General features: G+C 35.8%; 2 pseudogenes; both read left to right on the top strand.

Annotated features, from left to right (window-relative positions):
• Window positions 1-18,548, top strand: part of LOC126608979 (disease resistance protein RUN1-like) — a 48,874-nt pseudogene extending 30,326 nt beyond the window's left edge.
• Window positions 95-18,548, top strand: LOC126608665 (TMV resistance protein N-like; annotated as a pseudogene).
• Window positions 18,549-19,725: the final 1,177 nt, after the last annotated feature.

A 19,725-nucleotide genomic window follows, 5' to 3' on the forward strand; every position in this document is an offset into this window, starting at 1 on the left:
GACTAATATAAAAGTCCTAACAAAGACCGACAAGAGCAACGTGGGGCTGGTAAAAAAAAGTTGAGTCAAAATCGCTACCCAGAAAATTGTCCGGAAAGAATCTTTTTATAGCTGTTCCCATCTGTCTAGTTTGATGAATGGAAGTTCCGAGGAAGGTTGCTTTGCTTTAACTTTATCACGTTCACATTGAAGGTGGTAGGAAACTGCTGCTTCACATTGAAGGCAGAAAATCATGCGAAAGGCCTGATATATAACAAGAACGAATTCTTGGTGCAAGTACCAGTCCAGCATCCATACTCAATTCTTTGAAAGGCCCTTACCTAGATTTCTCCAATGAACAATCAACTTGTCTCTTCTTCTTCCTTCAGCAGTCCTCCTTTGTGGAAGTACGATGTCTTTTTGAGCTTTAGAGGAGAGGATACACGAACCAATTTTACAGATCATTTTTACAAGGCGTTGGACGGCAAGGCAATCACCACGTTCATTGATCACCAACTTAAAAGAGGAGAAGGAATATCTCAGGCTCTTCTCGAAGCAATTGATGAGTCGAGAATTTCGATCATTATATTATCTAAAAACTATGCATCTTCAAGATGGTGCTTGGAAGAGCTCGTACGTATCCTTGAATGTAGAAAGTCAAGGAAGCAAATTGTTTTGCCAGTTTTTTACAAAGTGGATCCGTCCGATGTACGAAAGCAAACGAGTAGTTTGGTGACGCGTTTACAGAAAAGTTCAAATTCGAAGACAACAAGGAGAAGATCCTCACATGGAGGAGTGCTCTTACAGACGCAGCAAATTTATCAGGATATACTTTCAAAGAGGGAGAGTACGTATATTTCTTCCCCTTATACTGCCTTTAATCTGAAAAGATGACTTTACCTGAAATTCAATTTTCTTTACATAAAACCCAACCTAGTTTTTGTGCTTGACTAATTAAGCTTAACAAGTTACATTTTATATCTTTTGGTTTCCTAAAATACCCCTAATAACAATTTGATTCTCTAGCATATTTATATCCATTTATTGTGTTAAACCTATTGCAAGTTTAACTGGTCACTAGTACTCATTGTGTTAAATTTCGAATTGGCTGGATTAATTACCCGAGTGTACCCATTTTTTGTTGTTCAAATTTTAAATTTATTAATATTTTTTGGTTTCCTAATTTTGTTTGAAAAATCAATTTACCTACGTTTTTGAAAAATTAACTTACAAATTACTGATTTTGATTAATAATGTACCTATGGTGTTGTTTTATAATTTACCGATTACTAATGATGTTAGGTAAATTAGTACTTTTAGGAAAGAAATGATACATATCCATACAAAACATCTTTTTTCATCCGAACAACAACATAACATTTAAATGCAAAAAAAAAGGTCCATGTCTTATGGAAAGATGTTAGGATTTTACAGAGTAATAAACGGCAATGTGAAATTGTGAATAATGAAATAGGGGTAAATCATTTTTATTAATGGGTCAATTATTATCTTACATGATTCTGTATTTAGTTGCAAGCGGCACATGCTTGACTGTATCAGTGATTATCCATACCTCTGTTTTTTTTCAATCTTTTTTATCTTTTCATTCTCTTCTTCTTTTTACCTTTTTTTCTTTTTTCAAAGAAATATAGCATAAAAAGTTGATTGACTAAATGTGTCAATTTTTTTATATAAACTGGTAGGTATGAAGCTACATTTATCAGTAAGATCGTGGAGGAGATCTTCGTCCCCGTACAACAATGCACGCATTTGAAGGTAGCCAATTACCCAGTTGGAATGGAGTCTTGTGTAGAAAAGGTGAAAGAGCTTTTAGGTGTCAGGGGAAATGATCCGTGTGTGGTTGGGATTTGGGGGTCATTTGGAATCGGCAAGACAACAGTTGCAAAAGCTGTTTATAATGCAATTGCTTATGAGTTTGAAGGTAGTTGTTTCCTGGCAGATGTTCGAGAAACGTCAATACAATACAGAGGCCTACTCCAACTACAAAACACTCTTCTGAGTGAGATTGGTGGTTCAGAGTGGAAAGCTGTCAATCTTCATAGAGGAAACATCCTTATAAAGAAACTGTTGAGGGGAAAGAAGATTCTCTTAATTCTTGATGATGTGGATGATTTTGAGCAGTTAGACAACTTGGTTGAAGTCCATCAGTTAGGTGAGGGTAGCAGAGTGATCATAACCACAAAAAATAAAGGATTGCTGGAATCTTGTAAAGTTGAGCTGATATACAAGGTCCAAAAGTTAGAAGACAACAAAGCTATTGAGCTTTTTAGTTGGAATGCCTTCGGAAAAGAAAAACCTCCAGATGATTATTTGGGACTCGCACGACGTGCAATAGCCTATGCTCAAGGCCTCCCGTTAGCTCTTAATCTTATAGGTTCTCATCTGCGTGGTAAAAATATAGTTCGTTGGCAAGATATTTTGGATAGTTACGATGAAGAACCTCATAGAGGGATTCAAAGAGTACTTCGGAAAAGTTATGATACCTTGGAATATGTCCAACAACAACTTTTCCTAGACATTGCATGCTTCTTCAAGGGTGAAGATAAAGACAAAGTGTTACAGATATTAAAAGGATCAAATCTCAAAGTACGTCAACATTGTATTGATGTTCTCGTTGAGAATGCCATTATAACTATTGAACATAATAGGATTTTGATGCATGACTTGCTAGAACAAATGGGTAAGCATATAGTTTGGGAAGAATCGCCCACTGAACCAGACAAGCGGAGCAGATTGTGGCTTCCTAAAGATATGTACCGTGTTCTAACTGAAAACAGAGTAAGTAGAATATATGTTCTTGCATTTGATTTAATTGGCATGATTTTGGAAACACAAAAAAAATTAAAATCCTTTTGATTTCTTTGTTATATGATTTGTTTGTTAACACTATTTATTTTTCCATCTTAGGGAACAAAGAAAATTAAAGGCATTGTGGTGAAGTTGCCCGTGCCAGATGTGATACCCTTGAATACAAAAAGCTTTTCCAAGATGGTAAATCTTGAATTTTTTATAATTCGTAATGCACACTTTTCTGAATGCGTTGAGGATTTACCCGACGATTTGAGGTGGATTGAATTCGGTGGGCTTCATTACTGGGGATCCAATATTCTTCAAAAGCATATACTTACATTCAATTTGCAATCCAATTGTCATATCAGAAATCTTGTCACGTTTATTATGCCAAACAGTGACATCAAACAATTGAAGGTGTTTCAGGTATGTATACTTATTATAAATGAATTTGGACAATTACTAATTTAATTGTATATTTTATTTTTGGAAAAAGAAATTTGCCAAAGCTTTTCATTGTTAATTATTCTATTTAAAGTTTGTGATTTTTTTTTCTTTTGATTTTGATTTCACAGAATTTGGCAATGCTTACATCTTTGAATTTAAGTGGTTCCCAATTCTTAGAAAAAATTCCCAACTTATCCGGAAGTCCAAACCTAAAGAAGTTGATTCTAAATGAGTGTAACCGTTTAGTTGAAGTTGATGATTCTGTTGGATTCCTTGATAAACTTAATAGATTAAGTCTTAATGGGTGCTCTAGGCTTGAGAGATTTGCGACGAGACTTAGATTGAGATCCCTTCGTAGACTTACTCTTTATGGTTGTACAAGGCTCAAGAGTTTCCCAGAAATAGAGGCCGAGATGGAATCTCTATATGATTTGGACATATCAAAAAGTGGCATAAGAGAATTGCCTTCATCAATTGCATATCTTACCGGGCTTAAATTTTTGTCGGCAAGTTATTGTGAGAACCTTACAGGTACATCCTTACATCACAGTTATGGGTTGCAACATCTCTACCGTATTGAAATGATTAGATGCCCAAAACTGGTGACATTTGGGAAGTTTTCAACTCGCTTAGACACTTCACATTACAACGGTATCCCATTAGCCATTTTCAACGCATGCAAGCTTTATCTTGTTGAATGCAATTTATCAGAAAGTGATTTCCTTGTGCCTCTTCAATATGAACCATCCAGTCTTCATTGCTGGTCCACATTAATAGAACTTGGTCTGTCGGGAAACAATTTTGTTAGTCTTCCGGAATGCATTAGCAAATTTGTCAACTTGGAAATACTTTGGTTGACTGGTTGCAAGAGGCTTCGGGAAATTCCACATGCCCTTCCACCAAATCTAAGGGAATTATATCTGAATGATTGCACATCATTGGAGAAAATTCCAAAGTTGCCCTCGGGGCTTAGGTGTCTGCAGTTGACTAATTGCTTTGGACTAAGTGGCGATGAGGTGGCAAAGTTGGAAAATAATTTGTTGAACTGGAATCAGGTTCGTCTCTCCTCTCTTAATTTCTCTTGAAATTAAAATATTTAATTTGTTGATACTTGGGAGGGAGAACAGATCATGATTGTTTGTAGTTATTTACGTATTATTCACTATTGCAGGAATTTCTTCGGTGCTCTCAATTGCAAGTTACGTATCCAGGCGATGAAATTCCAAAGCGGTTTAGCTATACCTCTAAACATCTAACAGCCACTAGGATTGAAAGTGTAGGAAAAGGTACAAGGCAACATGATTATGTTGGAGGTGGTGAATTTAGTTTTGAAATTTCTCTAAATTTACAGGAGAGGGAGACGTTATTAGGATTGGCTCTATCTTGTGTTTTTCCACCACAATTGACTGGAGGGATTTGTTATTACTACAATCTTCGTCTTTACATCAACGAAGCAAGTGATTATCAACAATTTAGGTGGATAGTGGAAGGCAAGGAGGCTCATGTGGGGCTAGTGTTAGTGGATTTAGAGAACCAGGGAGAAAGCCCATGTGGGGCTCATGTTAGTGGAGATATTTGTAAAGTTAAAGTTCAATATCCCAACTACTCGAGCATTAAAAGCTGCGGGGTGCAGCCCCTATTGCGCAAAGGAGATGAACGGCTTCCCTCGTCTTTGGAACCAACGAGTAGCCTTGGATCCTCAGATATCGTCAATGATGAATATGATCGGCAACAACAATGGCCTTCCTTATCTTTGAACCCAGCGGATGATCATCCGACACACACACAGATTGATCACAATGTTCCTTCTGATATTGAGGAGGAGCAAGAGCAACCGTCCACCATTTCTGATTTACTAGGAGTTTGGGTACGTACATTTCAGTTTTAGCCATTTTTTTATTATTCTTTATTGTGATATCTTTTTTAAATTAATATAATAATAATTAATTAATTTAAATTAAATAAAGGAAAAAATTTGAACAGTTTGCAATCTGCATAATCAAAGATTTCATATCTTTAGAAACAAAGATTTCATATCTGCAGGTGGTTAGGCCATCTCCAACCGATAGCTGGTCAGAGGGTTCGTTTTAACCATCTGGCCCTCCAAGATTCTTCAAGATATTAATATTTTAATGAACAGTACATGACCATATTTGCCTCCGTCTCCAACCGAGGGTCATAGGGCCAAACATAATTTATTATTTAAAAACTACAACTTAAATTCAAATCCAACGGCTAAGTGACAAATTTAATTTAATGTTGTTTCATGTTACTTAATTTAATTTAATGTTGTATAATGGCTTAGGAAGTTATAGGAAAAAAATAGAATTTAAAAAAAATATGAAACAAATTTTGTGAAATAGAAGTTATAGAAAAAAATGGAGTTTAAAAAAAAATATGAAACAAGTTTTGTGAAATAAAAGTTATAGGAAAAAAAATAGAATTTAAAAAAAATATGAAACAAATTTTGTGAAATAGAAGTTACAGAAAAAAAATGGAATTTAAAAAAAATATGAAATAAATTTTGTGAAATAGAAGTTAAAGGAAAAAATTGAAGTTGTATGAAATTTTTTGTGAAATAGAAGTTATAGGAAAAAATAGAAGTTATAGAAAGTTATAGGAAAAAATAGAAGTTATATGAAAATTTTTGTAAATAAAAAATAATAATAAAAATGTAAAAAAAAATATATATCAAATGAAACCCAACGGCTAGCTGAGTCAGCTAGCCGTTATATTAAAAAAAATTCCAAACTATTAGTGTCGGTTATAATTGACACTAATAGTAAATAAATAAAAAAATTTGCCTATGAATACCTATTACTGTCGGTTATAACCCACAGTATTAAAAAATTCTTCTTTAATGTTGTCGGTTATATCTGACAGCAATAGGGAAACTATAAAAAAAAAAATAGCCAGCCCGGGGCTGGCTGGCCGAAAGCAGCCAGCCCTTTGGCCCTTTGAAATTCCGTGGGGCCCTCCCAGATTCCAGAGCCCTCGGTTGGAGACGGTTTTAGGGCTATTTTCGGCCCTCTGGCCCTCTGGACCCTTCGGTTGGAGATGGCCTTAGTTCTTAGAAAAACAGAAACCACATTTGTGTCTTGATGTACCTTTTACTGATAAAATCAAATTCTAATTAATCAAAACAAACAATTATGGAAGGAAAATATACAAGGGGAAATGAGATTATAAGTACAAAATTCAAGATTAATTACCTAAAAACTTGGTTTTGTTCGTATAAGTACAAAATTTCTACACGAAGATCAAAGAACTACATCGTTTGGATGAACATGTAAACCACATGCTTCTCTCTCTGTTAATTAAGTTTACACGCAGAGATGGAAGTCTTGTAGGACTACTGTTTAATCAAGAGTCCCAGGTTTGCAACTATTTTTTTATTAGCATTTACTTCTGCTTTTTTAATTAATGAATAGGTGGAAATTTGATTCGGTGTTGATTATAAGATTTAGTAGAATTTTAATATCAAGAGGAGATAACAATGTAGAAAACATAGCCCCTTGAATCAACTTGATTGATCTCGACCCTCATGATCTCACGGGTCTCGGCCTGCTTCGGTTGTTTAAATTTCTGGTGTAAGCCAAGAAAGTGAACTCATTAATGTTGCTGCTCTAGTTAGTCAGCCTGCTTTTTCTGACAAGCCTGCGGTCTCTTTATGTTCCACCATGGGAAGCTGGGAGTGAAGCGTGCATTAGTTGTTGGAATTGGACTTCAAATTCTTCAACAGGTTTGGTAGAAAAAGTTAAAAGGAAAATTTTATTTAAAACCATGTAACTTTTTTTCTACACTCCTCAGGTGTATGAGCAGGCCCGCGTCGCCATTCTTCTATCTAACATAGGGTTGAATCCAACATTTGCATCTCTCTTCGTAAGTGCCATTACAATTGTCTTAATGGATATAGCTGGCAGAAGATAATTTCGAACACCTTCGGTTTCCTAGAACCGATTACTAACTTTTAATCAAAATTATAACTATGGTAAATTATCCAAACGATAAAATAAAGTTTAGTGTCACTCCATTTCCATTTTAGACTAAAAGTTTGTAACCGGTTCTATCTATATGCATATTTGCAAAAAATAAGCTTTCCTTTTTGCCTTTCTTGGTATGCCGGTCGCTGCTGCTCTCCACATTACATTGTCCCTCACTCTTCTTGTAGTTGCCAACATTGTCAACTTGGGAACTGTTCTGAATGCAACAATTTCCACCGCCGTGCCTGCTGCTTCGTCATGGCATTTGGAGTAACCCCGAACATTCTCTGCGCTGAGATCATCCCTACGAGCATCCACGACCTCTGCATTGCCATCTGAGCCCTCACATTCTGGATTGGAGACATCATCATCACTTACGCATTTCCTGTCATGCTCTTCTCCGTTGGATTTGCTGGCATCTTGGGAATCTATGTTGTCCGGTGCATTGTTCCTGGATATTTGTTTACTTGAAGGTGCCTGAAACTAAAGACATGCCTCTTGAAGTTAGCTGCTGCTGATGCATCTGTTGGATTCCAATGATAACTGATTTGATTGTTCAGAGGATTTGAAAGTTTGGTTTGGCTTTAGACTGGGATTACGAGGACAGGATTTGAGTTGGAAAAAGTGCTGATGACTGGATTGCATTTTTAGAAAGTGATTTTGTAATCATCACTATCCCTCACTTAATTCTGCACCAGTATCTTTGGTACCAAAAAATCAATTCTCTTGGGTCATAAGCTCATAAGTGACATGTTTTGTTCGACTATTTGCCTCACTTAATATTAATTTGACCTGCCTACTTTAACTATTTATTTATACAAATATTTGTACTATCTTTCTAATAGAGATAAGACGCATATATATTTGCGAGCCGTACTTCTATTAGAAAAATTATATGTAAATAGATGATAAATGTAGCATTACTATTTTTATAATATGTTTTAAAATTTTGAAAAAAAAAAAAAAGAAACTGTTTTTAACTGCAGGCCTAAAGCAGAGCCCTGTTGCCGCCTAGCAATAGAAAAGTCTTCACCAAATTGAGTTAGAAGAATTAGGGTTTTAGAGCTCCAAAGATCCAAACTTTATCAGTCTCTCCGAAAGTAATTAGAGAAATGGAAACCCAATCAAAGGACGGAGACTCTCTGGAGAAGCGGCCCGGCATCTTCTTCCTCGGCTCCCCCGGCGTCGTCGAACGCTCTCTCATTTCCCGTATGCTCTCTATCTTTCTCTCTCCTTTGGTCGATGCTAAATTCATGACCTCTTGATTTCTAGGCTTACTGGATTTGAATTTTTGACGATGCTTCTGATTATTCATCGTCATCTCAGCTGGTAGTTGATGGGTATGTAAAATTTGAATTTTGGGATCAAAGAATTCAACTCTTAGAAATTTTGGGAACAAACAATTCGTTTTGAATTCTTTTGAAATGTGTATTTTGATGATTTTTGTTGTAAAGAAATAGATGGAATATCTCTACAAATTACTACACAGCTGGTGTTTTGGTATGGATGGCTCATCTCCATGACGAATTTTTTGCAGAGGCCCTCCCAATGTATGAGCAGTTGGCTGCCTTGATCTTGGTTTTCGACACAACTGAGGTTTTGGTCTCTTGCCACTCACTCTTTGTCACTTTGTTTACTTGTTTATCATGATTTTCAATGTGTCTTATATCAATTTGCTCTCATTATGCTGCAGTTGTCGTCTCTGTCTGCGCTTAAGAAATGGGTATCTCAAACTGATCTTCAAAAGTTCGATATACTAGTATGCGTAGGGAATAAGGTTGATCGTGTTCCGGGTCACCCGGTTCATGCCGAATATAGAAGACGACTGCAGAAGCTTGGAGACCCGTTTGCTGATGCCGGTCCAGGGTTCACTGCGTAGGGAATCTCCGAGACTGAAGGAAGCAGGTTTATTGGGGGATGACGAACCATTTTGGGAGGCAAGGCACACATGTTTGGAATGGTGCACTGAGCATAACATTGAGTTCGTCGAAGGTTGTGCTTCAAATGCTGATTTTGACAGATGTAAGGTAGCCCTTCTTTCTGACTTGTAGTTTATGGCAAGTTTTATACGAACGTGAAAAATAACAAGTATGCTGCTCGAGGGTAGAAACGTCGTGCAATTAGGATGATTGAAGATAGATCGAAGGTAGCCCTTCTTTTTGGCTGTTCCGATCACATCCTTCTTGGGTAAACTAAAAGAGAATTGACGGTAGAAATGAATGCACTTTGGTATGTGTTGAATCTTTATCGATCCCTCTTTTTTTAATGTTTAACAATTGAACTCATTAATATTAAAATAGATAAAAATGATAAAAAGAGTACGAACAAAAAAAATCTTAAATGCTTTTGTTGCAGTCTTTCAAGTTAATTGTGTATTTTCATGCATTTTAACCTTTGTATGTACATAATTGATTTGTCATACGGTCATAGTAGCTTGACATCGTTTATGTGTCATGGGGTGAAAAGAACATGTGCTTCAATAACAAACAAAAAAAAAATGAAAATTGTTTGAAATTTTTGAGTTTTCATGATAAGGACAAAATAAAGGATAAAGTGAATAGTATCAAGATTGACTTTTTAGTATAAATTATTTTCTCATTTGTGATAGAAAAAATCACCTTAAATGACTCACCTTTCTTCATGTATGTGACATTATTTATATGGTTCAAAATGACACAAACCGGATATAAATAATGTGGGGGTGTGGTTAAGGAAAAAATGCATTATTACTTTGGTAACTTAGAAACCACCTATTGTTGGTGAAACCAGAATTTTCCTAACATTTACTCACTGATGTTATCGTTTTGTAAAAAAATAAAGATAAACTCTGCACCTCCATCCTTTTTTCAACGCACTGCATATTCCTCTGCTTTTCTCTTGTTTTTATTTTTTTATTTTTTTTTCTCGTTACGAAAATGAAAATTATCCAAAAAGAATGGTATTAGCTATTCCCCATCCTAAATGGAAGCGTGAAGGGATGAGATAGGGAATGGGACCCTGACAAAGACTGATAATAGTATTAGTAATTAGTCTTCGGTAGTTCAAAGACGACCGTGGAACCAAGTTTGAATGCACACCTCCCTTTTTTTTTTATTCTTGAATTAAAAAAATCAAAAAGGAAAATTAATAGGTTGAAATAAAAATAAAAATTAAGTACAAAAGAAGGAAACGGTGTGAAGAAAGTCACTCTACAATACGTAATACTTTTGTTACATTTTTGAAAGTCAATTGCATGTTGCCGTGCATTTTAATTTTTGAGTATAGAATACTTGATATATTGTCAATTAATCATCTGTATTTTGTCAATTAGTGTTTGGAGCCTATGGATCCTTTAATTTGAGACGTACAAATTGAATTCAACCGTCTTCATTAATTCATTTTCCTGACCCATCGCACACAACTAACGGCCTTGATTTGATTTGCACATCAATCAACGGTCCAAATTAAAGGATCTATAGGCTCCAGACATTAACATCCAAAACGGATCCAATTCCTAAAAAAATTGATCGCGTACCAAACTCCCACAAAGAGGATCCGGATCCTCTTCCTATCATGTTGATATCGTGGAGCAAAAGGTAATAGTCAGCAAACGAAGTTGATAGGATAGGGGTACTGTGATTGATACAAGTGAAGACGACGAGGGATAAAGTGATACTTTCGTGCTAGTTCCGAGGACATTTTGGTAACTAAGCCTTTATATTTACTACTCGATTTGATTTATAATTAATACTCTTTTTGGGTGTCGTATCGTTCTCTCTCTCAAACACTAATTACAATTTGCAGCTCGTAGCTGAAATGGGGTCCCTTTTTTCTTTATATGCAATTGTATTTCATTACTTCTCTTGTATTTTTCCTCAGCACTGAAAAAAAAAAGGGAAAATTGTTTTCATACAAAAATTGTCCGAAAGGAATCGTTTTAGCTGTTCCCATCTGTCTAATATAAAAGTCCTAACAAAGACTGACAATAGTAACCTGGGGCTGGTAAAAAAAAGTTGTGTCAAAATCGCTACCCAGAAAATTGTCCGGAAGGAATCTTTTTATCACGTTCACATTGAAGGTGGTAGGAAACTGCTGCTTCCTACATGGGCAGAAAATCATGCGAAAGGCCTGATATATACGACAAGAGCGAATTCTTGGTGCGAGTACCAGTCCAGCATCCATACTCAATTCTTTGAAAGGCTCTTCCATTTACCTGGATTTCTCCAATGAACAATCAACTTGTCTCTTCTTCTTCCTTCAGCAGTCCTCCTTCGTGGGAGTACGATGTCTTTTTGAGCTTTAGAGGAGAGGATACACGAACCAATTTTACAGATCACTTTTACAAGGCGTTGGACGACAAGGCAATCACCACGTTCATTGATCACCAGCTTAAAAGAGGAGAAGAAATATTTCCGGCTCTTCTCGAAGCAATTGAAGAGTCGAGAATTTCGATCATTGTATTCTCTGAAAACTATGCATCGTCAAGATGGTGCTTGGATGAGCTTGTACATATCCTTGAATGTAGAAAGTCAAGGAAGCAAATTGTTTTGCCAGTTTTTTACAAAGTGGATCCGTCCGATGTACGAAAGCAAACGAGTAGTTTTGGTGACGCGTTTACAGAAAAGTTCAAATTTGAAGACAACAAGGAGAAGATCCTCACATGGAGGAGTGCTCTTACAGATGCAGCAAGTTTGTCAGGATATACTTTCAAAGAGGGAGAGTACGTATATTTCTTTCCCTTATACTGCCTTTAATCTGAAAAGATGATTTCATCTGAAATTCAATTTTCTTTACGTAAAACCCAACCTAGTTTTTGTGCTTGACTAATTAAGCTTAACAAGTTAGATTTTATATCTTTCGGTTTCCTAAAATACCCCTAATAACAATTTGATTCTCTTGCATATTTATATCCATTTATTGTGTTAAACCTATTGCAAGTTAAATGGTCATTATTAATTGTGTTAAATTTCGAATTGGCTGGATTAATTACCCGAGTGTACCCATTTTTTGTTGTTCAAATTTTAAATTTATTAATATTTTTTGGTTTCCTAATTTTGTTTGAAAAATCAATTTACCTACGTTTTTGAAAAATTAATTTACATATTACTTATTTTGATTAATAATGTACCTGTGGTGTTGTTTTATAATTTACCGATTACTAATGATGTTAGGTAAATTAGTACTTTTATGAAAGAAATGATACATATCCATCCAAAACATCTTTTTTCATCCGAACAACAACATAACATTTAAATGCAAAAAAAAGGTCCATGTCTTATTATTATTATTTTAACAAAAGGAAATAAAAAACAGTCAATGTCCTAAGTATGGAAAGATGTTAGGATTTTACAGAGTAATAAACGGCAATGTGAAATTGTGAATAATGAAATAGGGGTAAATCATTTTTATTAATGGGTCAATTATTATCTTACATGATTCTGTATTTAGTTGCAAGCGGCTCATGCTTGACTGCATCAGTGATTATCCATACCTCTGTTTTTTTTTCAATCTTTTTTATCTTTTCATTCTCTTCTTCTTTTTACCTTTTTTTCTTTTTTCAAAGAAATATAGCAGAAAAAGTTGATTAGCTAAATGTGTCAATTTTGTTATATAAACTGGTAGGTATGAAGCTACATTTATCAGTAAGATCGTGGAGGAGATCTTCGTCCCCGTACAACAATGCACGCATTTGAAGGTAGCCAATTACCCAGTTGGAATGGAGTCTTGTGTAGAAAAGGTGAAAGAGCTTTTAGGTGTCAGTGGAAATGATCCGTGTGTGGTTGGGATTTGGGGGTCATCTGGAATCGGCAAGACAACAGTTGCAAAAGCTGTTTATAATGCAATTGCTTATGAGTTTGAAGGTAGTTGTTTCCTGGCAGATGTTCGAGAAACGTCAATACAATACGGAGGCCTACTCCAACTACAAAACACTCTTCTGAGTGAGATTGGTGGTTCAGAGTGGAAAGCTGTCAATCTTCATAGAGGAAACATTCTTATAAAGAAACTGTTGAGGGGAAAGAAGATTCTCTTAATTCTTGATGATGTGGATGATTTTGAGCAGTTAGACAACTTGGTTGAAGTCCATCAGTTAGGTGAGGGTAGCAGAGTGATCATAACCACAAAAAATAAAGGATTGCTAGAATCTTGTAAAGTTGAGCTGATATACAAGGTCCAAAAGTTAGAAGACAACAAAGCTATTGAGCTTTTTAGTTGGAATGCCTTCGGAAAAGAAAAACCTCCAGATGTTTATTTGGGACTCGCACGACGTGCAATAGCCTATGCTCAAGGCCTCCCGTTAGCTCTTAATCTTATAGGTTCTCATTTGCGTGGTAAAAATATAGTTCGTTGGCAAGATATTTTGGATAGTTACAATGAAGAACCTCATAGAGGGATTCAAAGAGTACTTCGGAAAAGTTATGATACCTTGGAATATGTCCAACAACAACTTTTCCTAGACATTGCATGCTTCTTCAAGGGTGAAGTTAAAGACAAAGTGTTACAGATATTAAAAGGATCAAACCTCAAAGTACGTCAACATTGTATTGATGTTCTCGTTGAGAATGCCATTATAACTATTGAAGATAATAGGATTTTGATGCATGACTTGCTAGAACAAATGGGTAAGCATATAGTTTGGGAAGAATCGCCCACTGAACCAGGCGAGCGGAGCAGATTGTGGCTTCCTAAAGATGTGTACCGTGTTCTAACTAAAAACAGAGTAAGTAGAATATATGTTCTTGCATTTGATTTAATTGGCATGATTTTGGAAACACAAAAAAAATTAAAATCCTTTTGATTTCTTTGTTATATGATTTGTTTGTTAACACTATTTATTTTTCCATCTTAGGGAACAAAGAAAATTAAAGGCATTGTGGTGAAGTTGCCCGTGCCAGATGTGATACCCTTGAATACAAAAAGCTTTTCCAAGATGGTAAATCTTGAAATTTTTATAATTCGTAATGCACACTTTTCTGGATGCGTTGAGTATTTACCTGACGATTTGAGGTGGATTGAATTCGGTGGGCTTCATTACTGGAGATCCAATATTCTTCAAAAGCATATACTTACATTCAATTTGCAATCCAATTGTCATCTAAGGAATTTTGTCACGTTTATTATGCCAAACAGTGACATCAGACAATTGAAGGTATTTCAGGTATGTATATGTATTATAAATTAATTTGGACAATTACTAATTTAATTGTATATCTTATTTTTGTAAAACGAAATTTGCCAAAGCTTTTCATCATTAATTATTCTATTTAAAGTTTGTGATTTTTTTTCTTTTGATTTTGATTTCACAGAATTTGGCAAACCTTACATCTTTGAATTTAAGTGGTTCCGAATTCTTAGAAAAAATTCCCAACTTATCCGGAAGTCCAAACCTAAGGGAGTTGATTCTAGATGAGTGTAAACGTTTAGTTGAAGTTGATGATTCTGTTGGATTCCTTGATAAACTTGTTACATTAAGTCTTGTTGGGTGCTCTAGGCTTGAGAGATTTGCGAGGAGACTTAGATTGAGATCCCTTCAAAGACTTTATTTTGGTGGTTGTACAAGGCTCAAGAGTTTCCCAGAAATAGAGGTCGAGATGGAATCCCTAGGGGTTTTGAGCATAACAAAAAGTGGCATAAGAGAATTGCCTTCATCAATTGCATATCTTACTGGGCTTAAGCACTTGTGGGCAATGGGTTGTGAGAACCTTACAGGTACATCATTACATCACATTTATGGGTTGCAACGTCTCCATTATATTGAAATGAGTCGATGCCCAAAACTGGTGACATTTGGGAAGTTTTCAACTTGCTTAGATACTTCACATGACAACGGTATCCCATTAGCCCTTCCCAACGTAGGCTATCTTTTTCTTAATGGATGCAATTTATCAGAAAGTGATTTCCACGTGCCTTTTCATTGCTTGTCCAAATCAATAAGAGTTTATATGGGGGGAAACAATTTTGTTAGTCTACCTGAATGCATTAGCAAATTTGTTAACTTGGAAGCACTTTGTTTGACTGGTTGCAAGAGGCTTCGGGAAATTCCACATGCCCTTCCACCAAATCTAAGAGATTTATATCTGGATTATTGCACATCATTGGAGAAAATTCCAAAGTTGCCCTCGAGGCTTAGGTGTCTGGAGTTGACTAATTGCTTTAGAATAAGTGGTGATGAGGTGGCAAAGTTGGAAAATAATTTGTTGAACTTGAATCAGGTTCGTCTCTCCCCTCTTAATTTCTCTTGAAATTAAAATATATAATTTGTTGATACTTGGGAGGGAGAACAGATCACGATTGTTTGTAATTAGTTATTTACATATTATTCACTATTGCAGGAATCTCATCGGTGCTCTCAATTGCAAGTTACATATCCAGGCGATGAAATTCCAAAACGGTTCAGCTATACCTCTAAACATCTAACAGCCACTAGGATTGAAGGTGGAATATATAATGCATGGCAACAAGCATATGTTGGAGGTAGTGAATTTAGTTTTGAAATTCCTCTAAATTTACAGGAGAGGGAGATGTTATTAGGATTGGCTCTATCTTGTGCTTTTCCACCACTGCCTTTATCAGAATTGGGATATCGTTACGTTATTCGTATTCTCATCAACAAAGCAAGTGATTATAAAGAATTTGAGTTGGATGGGAAATTCATGGAGAAAGCTCATGTGGGGCTCATGTTAGTGGATTTAGAAAAGAAGCAGGGAGATATTTGTAAAGTTAAAATTCAATTCCCCGAAGGGGCAGGCATTAAAATCTGCGGGGTGCACCCCTTATTCCGCAAAGAAGATGAACGACTTCCCTTGTCTTTGGGACCAACGAGTAGTCTTGGATCCTCAGATATCATCGATGATGAATATGATTGGCAACAACAATGGCCTTCCTTATCTTCGAACCCAGCGGATGATCATCCCAAACGCACGCAAATTGATCACAATGTTCTTTCTGATATTGAGGAGGAGCAAGAGCAACCGTCCATAGTTTCTTGGGTACGTACATTTCAATTTTAGCGATTTTTTTATTATTCTTTATTGTGATATCTTTTTTAAATTAATATAATAAAAATTAATTAATTTAAATTAAATACAGGAAAAAATTTGAACAATTTTCAATCTGCATAATCAATGATTTCATATCTTTAGAAACAAAGATTTCATATCTGTAGGTGGTTAGGCCATCTCCAATCGGGTCCAGAGAATCAGAAGGCCGAAAATAACCCGAAAACCATCTCTAATCGAGGACTAGGCCAGAGGGCCAACCAGCTGGCCATCTTCAACCAGCCAACCAGCCCACTTGCTAGCCCATTTTGTCTTTTTTTTTTGTTTTTTCAGCCCACTTTAGGTTTAAGGATTAGGAGTTTTTTTTGTCCCAGTTCTTTTTTTTTTTTTTAACATCCCAATTTTTTTTGGACGATTTTTTTGTTTAAATTTCTAATTTTTTTCCTACACCATTTCTCACATATTTTTCATCATTCCATACTATCTTATCTTATTTTATTTTAATTCTTCACATTCCATACTATAGCCCTTTGGCCCTTGGTTGGAGATGGTTTTTTTGTGACATGACTAAAACGAGCTCTCTGGTCCTTTGGCCTCTGGTTGGAGATGAAGGCAAATATGGTCATGTACTGTTCATTAAAATATTAATATCTTGGAATGCCAGAGGGCTAAAACGAGCCATCTGGCCAACCTTCGGTTGAAGATGACCTTAGTTATTAGAAAAACATAAACCACATTTGTATCTTGAAGTACCTTTCACTGATAAAATCAAATTCTAATTAATCAAAACAAACAATTATGGAAGGAAAATATACAAGGAGAAATGAGATTCTAAGTACAAAATTCAAGATTAATTACCTAAAAACTTGGTTTTGTTCATATAAGTACAAAATTTCCACACGAAGATCAAAGAACTACATTGTTTGGATGAACATGTAAACCACATGCTTCTCTCTCTGTTAATCAAGTTTACACGCAGAGATGGAAGACTTGTAGGACTACTGTTTAATCAAGAGTCAAGGTTTGCAACTATTTTTTTATTAGCATTTACTTCTGCTTTTTCAATGAATGAATAGGTGGAAAATTTGATTTGGTGTTGATTAATAAGATTTAGTAGAATTTTAATATCAAGAGGAGATAACAATGTAAAAAACATAGCCGCTTGAATCAACTTGATTGATCTCGACCCTCATAATCTCACAGGTCTCGGCCTGCGTCGGTTGTTTAAATTTCTGGTGTAAGCCAAGAAAGTGAACTCATTATACTGCTGCTCTAGTTACTAGTTAGTCAGCCTACTGTTTCTGCCAAGGAACCGATAAGTCTGCGCTCTCTTTGTGTTCCACCATCGGAAGCTGGGAGTGAAGCGTGCTGCGTGCATTAGTTGTTGGAATTGGACTTCAAATTCTTCAACAGGTTTGGTAGAAAAAGTTAAAAAGGGAAATTTTATTTAAACCCATGTAACTTTTTTTCTGCACTCCTCAGGTGTATGAGCAGGCCGGCGTCGCCGTTCTTCTATCTAACATAGGGTTGAATCCGACATCTGCTTCTCTCTTCGTAAGTGTCATTACAACTTTCTTAATGGATATAACTGGCAGAAGATAATTTCGAACACATTCGGTTTCCTAGAACCAATTACTAACTTTTAATCAAAATTATAATTAGGGTACACTATACAAACGATAAATTACAGTTTAGTGTCCCTTATGGTTTATTTAGTGTCCCTCCAGTTTCAATTTAGACTAAAAATTTGTAACCGATTTTATCTGCATATTTGCGGAAAATAAGCTTTCCTTTTTGCCTTTCTTGGTATGCAGGTCGCTGCTGCTCTCCACATTATATTGTCCCTCACTCTTCTTGTAGTTGCCAACATTGTCAACTTGGGAACTGTTCTGAATGCAACAATCTCCACCGCCGTGCTTGCTGCTTTGTCATGGCATTTGGAGTAACCCCGAACATTCTCTGCGCATAGATCATCCCAACGAGCATCGGAGCATCCACGGCCTCTGCATTGCCATCTGTGCCCTCACATTCTGGATTGGAGACATCATCATCACTTACGCATTTCCTGTCATGCTCTCCTCCGTTGGATTTGCTGGCATCTTGGGAATCTATGTTGTCGGGTGCATCGTTCCTGGATATTTGTTTACTTGAAGGTGCCTGAAACTAAAGGCATGCCTCTTGAAGTTAGCTGCTGCTGATGCATGTGTTGGATTCCAATGATGACTGATTTGATTGTTTAGGGGGTTTGAAAGTTTGGTTTGGCTTTAGAGCATCTCTAAAGGAGATGTCAAAAGATAAATTTTAAATGTTAATTTGATGGTTGACGTGACAATGTCAGATTTTCTCTACTTCCCACCGATATGTTTTTTTGTTATAAATGATGTTTGTAGGACCCATATTAAAAAAAATCAATTAAAATATATTTCGAAGATCTATAATTGGTGCATTAATGGGATCCACATAATAAAATAATAAAAAATGATTTGACATCACATTTTCTCATATGTTAAATTTGACATAGGAAAACTCATATGTCAATCCACGTAAGATTGATATATAGGTTGGAGCTTACTTTTACTTCAAGTTTGATTACATGATATTTCACTTAAGATTTGACATCTCATTTGGAGATAGTCTTAGACTGAGATTATGAGGACATGATTTGAGTTGGAAAAAGTGCTGATGACTGGATTGCATTTTTAGAAAGTGATTTTGTAATCATCACTATCCCTCAGGTATCGTTTGGTATGCAGACAGGACGGAACAGAATAGGACTAGACGGGACAGGACGGGATGGAACAAAGAGGGAGCAAAGATGTCATTGGATGGAAACAATGAGGAAGAAGAAGGAGACAGAGAGGTTATAATTTTGTGTTCCACAGATGTGGGACGAGTTGTTCCATGGGATGAGGCGGAACGAAAATTCACCCAAAATTCGTCTCGTGGAACAACGCGTTCCACCCGTTTTAGGCGCACCAAACGTGGGACGGAACGCTTCGTTCCACTCTATTCCGTCCTGTCCTACGTACCAAACGGTACCTCACTTAATGCTGCAGAAGTATATTTGGTACCAAAAAATCAATTATTTTGGGTCATAAGATCATAAGTGACATGTTTTGTTTGACTATTTGCACCACTTCTTATAAACTTGAAATACCCCTTTAAGCATATTCCAAAATACTGATTGAAGTTTTAAAAAAGTCTACCACCCTTGGATTTCCAAATGATTTTTATCAATATGTTTGGTAGTTGCACTTATCTTTTCCTGTTCAAGTAGACATATTTTGATACGAATATTGTTAGAGACGCTCTTACTAATTATGATGATCATATACCAAATAACTCAATATAGATCATGAAAGTTCTTACTGAAGTACAGTCTAATTTTTGTTAGTTGTGAAACTAATCAAAATCAAATTACTTTTCTGACATATTTTTTTACAAATTCGTGTCTAATACAAATTTGTGTTTACAAGCCGTACATCTATTAGAAAAATTATATACAAATATATGATAAATGTAACACTATT

This window comes from Malus sylvestris, chromosome 2, assembly GCF_916048215.2.
Source record: "Malus sylvestris chromosome 2, drMalSylv7.2, whole genome shotgun sequence".
NCBI lineage: Eukaryota > Viridiplantae > Streptophyta > Magnoliopsida > Rosales > Rosaceae > Malus > Malus sylvestris.